The sequence below is a fragment of the Sinocyclocheilus anshuiensis genome, unplaced genomic scaffold (assembly GCF_001515605.1).
Source record: "Sinocyclocheilus anshuiensis isolate Anshui unplaced genomic scaffold, SAMN03320099.WGS_v1.1 scaffold103, whole genome shotgun sequence".
NCBI lineage: Eukaryota > Metazoa > Chordata > Actinopteri > Cypriniformes > Cyprinidae > Sinocyclocheilus > Sinocyclocheilus anshuiensis.
This window is the reverse complement of record NW_015548201.1, coordinates 42,673-48,745: the sequence shown is the minus strand read 5'-3', so window position 1 is coordinate 48,745 and position 6,073 is coordinate 42,673. Positions and strand designations below refer to the sequence as shown.

The 6,073-nt window shown below is 37.0% G+C and overlaps 1 protein-coding gene across 2 annotated transcripts in view; it reads left to right on the top strand.

Moving 5' to 3' along the window:
* The first annotated feature begins 984 nt into the window (after positions 1-984).
* The window catches only part of LOC107653311 (NEDD4-binding protein 3 homolog), a 17,724-nt gene continuing 12,635 nt past the window's right edge, over positions 985-6,073 (top strand). For both annotated transcript variants that reach the window (XM_016439988.1, XM_016439987.1), the window contains exon 1: positions 985-1,227. The gene's annotated coding sequence lies outside the window, so the exon portion shown is untranslated. The remainder of the gene's footprint in view (positions 1,228-6,073) is intronic.

Here is a 6,073-nt window from a genome sequence, read left to right as displayed (position 1 = left end):
TCTTGTATCAATATCTGATATATATATATATATATATATATATATATATATATATATATAACTATAATAAATTATGTATAATAATCAAATATATAACTACAAATAAAACTATAATAACTATAATCAATAGTCAATGATTATGAATACTGCTAAGCAATACAAAAATAAAAATCTGTCAAACCAAATGGGTCTCGTCACGTGGATACCACAAGAAACAGACTCATTTGCTCTGTAAAATTCTCCTGTAGAACAAGCCTCTCATTTTTTTAAGTGTCTCCCACCAGCATGATGTAATCTGATGCTGTGGAGAGCTTGCCAAGACTGCCTGATGTAGCCTGCAAGACTAAGCCTATTGTTTAGACACATTGCATGACAACACAACTTGTTTCCCACTGGAGACCAGGTTCTGCGATGAACTTCTCCATCACAACATTCTTTGGCCTAAAGCAAACCAAACGATTTTCACTTATACTGTATTCTGGCAGCTAGTTGGTTACGCATTAGCAGCATTCAATATCACTGCCTGTGGCACAAGTAGTGTCCTTCACATTTGTCACAGAACAAGCAGAACAGGTTCTCCACACCGGCACCATAGAAAGACGTGCTTTCTAATAATAATAAAATAAATAAAACACATTTATTCTGTGGCACCTAAAAAAAATAAGTTGAAAATACGTTTTTTTCTTATATGGAGCCAATGGCTCCTTACTCGATTTTTTTGTCTGGAGCCCAGCTGTGTATTTGTGTGTACAATACATACAGTATGTGTATATAGATAGATATTTAACTGTTAAATATCTATAGCTAACTGTCACTTTAGTATCAATAGCTGATAAACCAAACGATTTTCACTTATACTGTATTCTGGCAGCTAGTTGGTTACGCATTAGCAGCATTCAATATCACTGCCTGTGGCACAAGTAGTGTCCTTCACATTTGTCACAGAACAAGCAGAACAGGTTCTCCACACCGGCACCATAGAAAGACGTGCTTTCTTTACAAAAGGGAGAGAGGGGTGATCAGTGTACCGGTGGCAGGAGAGAGTAACCAGAGACATTCCCAGGGGTTTTCCTGGCCGTAGTCTGGCAGCAGGTCCGTGGGAATGAAGGAAGAGATGTTTAACTGCTGATGGGTCATTTGGATCTGTCCTCAGCGGCATTAGGAGGAAATCAAATATATGTGCATTGACTGGAAGACAAGAGAGCAGCGGCGGCAAGTTTTTCTCAGGTGAACATCTTGTTTTGCATTTTCTTTTATGTAGCCTCATTTCATTGTGTGCTTCTCTCTAGTGTTTGTAGCATCATTAAATAAGAACTGGACAGGACGTTCGTCTCCAAATACTGCCTCACTGTGATATTCAACTCTCTCTGCCTCACAGAAGGCTCTCTGCATCATAAAAGATCCTCACAGCATACAAACCTATTATGGTTCGGGCTGATTAACTTCCATTCTATTTACTGTCAAGAAAGTTGTGAAGTGAGACTCTTTATTTGGGAAGCTTATTTGCAATTGAAATACACTGCACCAATTTCTTTAATACAGATGTCAAATGAAAACACAGGATTTGCATTGTTTTTTTGCCAGTACAAGTTACATCCTCATTCCCTGCAGGGACAACATTGTAATAAAAAATTAAAAAAAACTATTGCGCAAGGGTGGCATTGTTCAGATCCATGCTTTGTGTTCAGAGACCACTGACAGGGTTTAAATCTTCCAATCATGGTGTGACAGATAGATGTGTAATGTCATAATTAAAGGAAAGTTCTGGACTAAATACAAGCTCTTTGACATGTTGTTATGACAAAACAAAAAATAATTCTGACTCGTCTTTCAGTTTGTAAAACAATTTTTGTTTACAATAATGCACTTGTAATGACAGTCTATGGGGCAAGGTATCATATTGGAATAAAAGGTCAAAATTTCCACTGTTTGCAAAACATCATACATGATTGTGTCTGCCAAATGCATAATCTGCCATTTGTTTCACACCACTGTATATATATATATATATATATATATATATATGTGAAAAATAGTAATAATTGTTATGCTATTTTTTGTAATATACACTGACATTTCAAAGTTTGCGATTGTTAAGATTTTTAAAATGTTTTTAATAAAGTCTTACAGTAAAAATAGTAATATTCTGAAATATTATAACAATCGAAAAAATTACTTTCATTTAATTATTTTATTTATTATTTACAATAAAGCTTAAAGGGTTAGTTCACCCAAAAATGAAAATTACGCTGTGTTTTACTCACTCCAGAGCCATCCTAGGTGTATACAGTTGTACACAGAAGCAGTTCCAGGAGCATGACGTATGAGTTCAGAGTTGCGCATACGCCGATGAGTCTCTTGAAAACCAACGTTTGTTTACTTTTTTTTCAAAAACGCATCGATTCGCTACAGGAGGCCTTTGTTCACCCCCCGGAGCCGTGTGAGACGCTTTGTTTTAATGGATGGGCGCTTTTTATTTAACATCTTTTGGACTGATTCATGCAACACCCGCTGAGTGTCATTAAACAGCTTGAAAGATCAAAGACAACTTTTAATATAACTCAGACTGGATTCATCTGAAAGAAGAGAGTCATATACACCTAGGATGGCTCTGGGGTGAGTAAAACACAGCCTAATTTTTATTTTTGGGTGAACTAACCCTTTAACTTGCATTTAACCCAGGGCATTCATTTAATAATAACCCAAGATGATGTCATGACCTAGAAAAGCAAAACTGATTGTACAGTGAAACACTGATGTAAACAAACAAAAAAAAACATTTCTAAGAAATCCAATGCAGTTTCTCTAAATCAGACTGTTTCAGATTGTATTTCTCACATCATATGTTTCATAAAGCTTTACTATTTCTGCACTACTGCCCAGCTCCAACTCTAATAATTTATTCATTGATGTTTATTTCTAAAACAGCAGATGCCCTGTCCAATATCTTGTGTAGATTTGGGTTGATCTTTCTTTGCACTTTCTTTCTTTTGGCCTTATATCAGCACCCCAGTGAAAGCAGACATAAATCTCATATTAATTATTACCTCCACAGAAATGTTTACCCCCTTATCTAACTTACTTCCCCTAAAGAATGTGCCATTCAGCTCAGTGCACAGGCATCGCACTGAAAAGGGTCAGATAGAGAGAAGGACTGGCTCATATTAGCTCAATAAGAAAAGTACACAGAAAAAGAGCTGGTTAAACAATAGAACCTGATGCCCCTCCTCACCACTGACCTTTTATGACATTACACCTGCACTGTGCAACTAGTTGTTCATTTTGAAATGTCAGTTGGTACCTGTAAAAAGCAGGCTGCTTTCAGAAGCCTGATTTTAATTCCATACCATGTTATTTTGCCTAAACATAAGAGCAGAAAATGATTTAGTCTAGGCCTGCTTAAAATGTATAACATATTGACTGGTTTCAGACAACCATACAGGGTTCCTATTGTCAGGGAAAACTGGAAAATAGTAGAGAATTTAGGGAATCCCAGGTCTAAAAAAAAAACATTCAGCTATAAAATATTTCCTTTCTGAAATAATTCATAAATTGTGACCCTGGACCACAAAACCAGTCTTAAGTCGCTGGGGTATATTTTTAGCAATAGCCAAAGGTCAAAATGATCTTTTATGCCAAAAATCATTAGGATATTAAGTGAAGATCATGTTCCATGAAAATATTTTGTAAATTCCCAACCGTAAATATATCAAAACGTAATTTTTGATTAGTAATATGCATTGCTAAGAACTTCATTTGGACAACTTTAAAGGCGATTTTCTCAATATTTAGTTTTTTTTGCACCCTCAGATTCCAGATTTTCAAATAGTTGTATCTCGGCCAAATATTGTCCTATCCTAACAAGCCATACATCAATGGAAAGCTCATTCATTCAGCTTTCAGATTTTTTTCAGAACTTTTCAGATTTTCAGATGATATACTGATTTTCAAAAAATTGACCCTTATGACTTGTTTTGTGGTCCAAGGTCACAATTGTTCTTTGTTTATGATCTCTATAACATCAAAATCCTTATCTAATAATCACAACCTGGAAAAGTCATGGAAGTTCATTGGTGAAAAAGTGTGGCAACCCTGATCTACATTTGGTTAATTTTAATGTGACTGTAAACAGGGACATTTGCATTTATTTTTAGTGCAATTAATTACATAAGCCAGATTGCTGGAATATATTTGTAGATACTTCTTTTCCACAGCCCTCTGAATGCTAATTAACCCTGCTGCATAATTTAAAAGCAATGTATCGTGCATAAAAGGCTTTGTCGGTGTTAACAGGCAAAGCACATCCTGGCTATATTTACTGAAAGTTTCTTAAGGTAGGTGTGAAGTTTCCATTCAGTTGCCATAGAGACTGTTTAAAATGCATCCATAAAACACAGACAAGTGCCCTTAAAGTTGCACGTTGCAGTTGAGTAATGGAACATCTGAATCTCTCGTTGCACTAATTTCTCACGTAGTTGTTTGAGAAAGTGCTTTAGGTCAGTATTGACAGCACTCAGCAGGCGGGGGACAAGGATTTGCTCTGTTAAAACAAACGGCTCAGGTCTGTGCTGGGCACTTCACAGCATTAGAGCTAATACGATATAACACTCCCAGAGTGACCTCCACAAAGCCTCCTCGCAAGCTAATCTTCACTACATTAACGCACGTGCAGGATTTGACACACCTTCATGGCTTGGTTCTGCTTCAGACCACATTTCCTCATTTTCTTGCATACATGAGCACACAGTTGAAAACAATTTTGTTTCTTAAAAGTTCAATCAATTTAATGCATCCTTGCTGAAAAATGTTTTTTTTTTTTTTTTTTTAAACATCTTCATTTAGAAACTGATATAAGTAGCAGTGGTCATCGGGAATCGTTCAAAATCTTAAAAATCATTCTGGTTGACATATTCAGCTCTTCAGCTCATTAACTCTAAATATTAGCACCATTGTTAGCACCAGAGAGAGAACTTTCAGTGTGCCGAAGGTCTCTGTGGGGCCCTCAGGCAATTATTTTGTGATAAGACATTCACTTTCCTCTTTGTCCTCTCTGTCTGACCCCCAGGCTCTAACCCTGAAGGAGCAAGTTTATGGCGCTTTCCCAATGGCCTGACTGAACGGCCCTGTACTCACTAAAGAGAATGTCTCCAGTGTGCGTGCCTGTGAAAAATGAATGGTGCTTCTATGCCAAAATAAGACCTCTAAAGAATGTGATGCAATCCCTATAAAGAGAGCTAGTGTTAAGTTAGGGCCTTTTCAATGAATGAAGTCGCCACCATTTGACTTGTCATATTTCACAAAGACTCTTATTCAGCCAAATGACGCTAAATTGGTGAATAACGAAAGGGGCACCATTGTCACCTTGGGTCCTACAAACTCTGGTCATGATTCCCAGTAGTTTTACCTCAACGGACCTTTTATTTATGTCTATGATTAGTAAACAATAAAAAAGACTGTTAACAATTAAGTGAGCTGCGTATAGAGGCAGCATTTTAAGGCATCATAAACACTATTGATGCAATGGCTTTTCCAAAAAGTAGGCAGAATAATTGTTCCCTTATACATTTTGGCACAATTGACCCTTCTCCGGGAGTTTGATTGACAGGCGATCTGACCAATCATAATGCCGAATCTGCCATTTTATCGGACAAACAAACCTGACAGGAGAATAGATTTACGTAGTGCATGGACATGAACTTGATAAATGGTGTGTATTGACATCTTTCCGCAGTTGAAATAAGATATCTTCTGATGTTCATTCCTATAATTAGTAAAGAGGAAGAGATGATCGGTTCACATGCCACTTTAACTGAGGTGCTACAGCGTTCTGTCACAACACATTAAAAAGCCACAAAGGGGTATTTATTGTTTGAATTTTCTAAAAAATGACAAAATTTGAAAGCTGAGACTTTGTTTCATACCAAAAGTAACCTGCTCTGTCTTTTCTGTCAGCGCGTTGTCAGTGTCCTCTTTGCTCCGTGATGTATATTTCACTGTGCGAAAACGTGTGCCGTGAGAGAGCCATGGCTTGTCGGACGTAGCAACAGTAACTAAGGGGGGCAGGTCTTTGCGA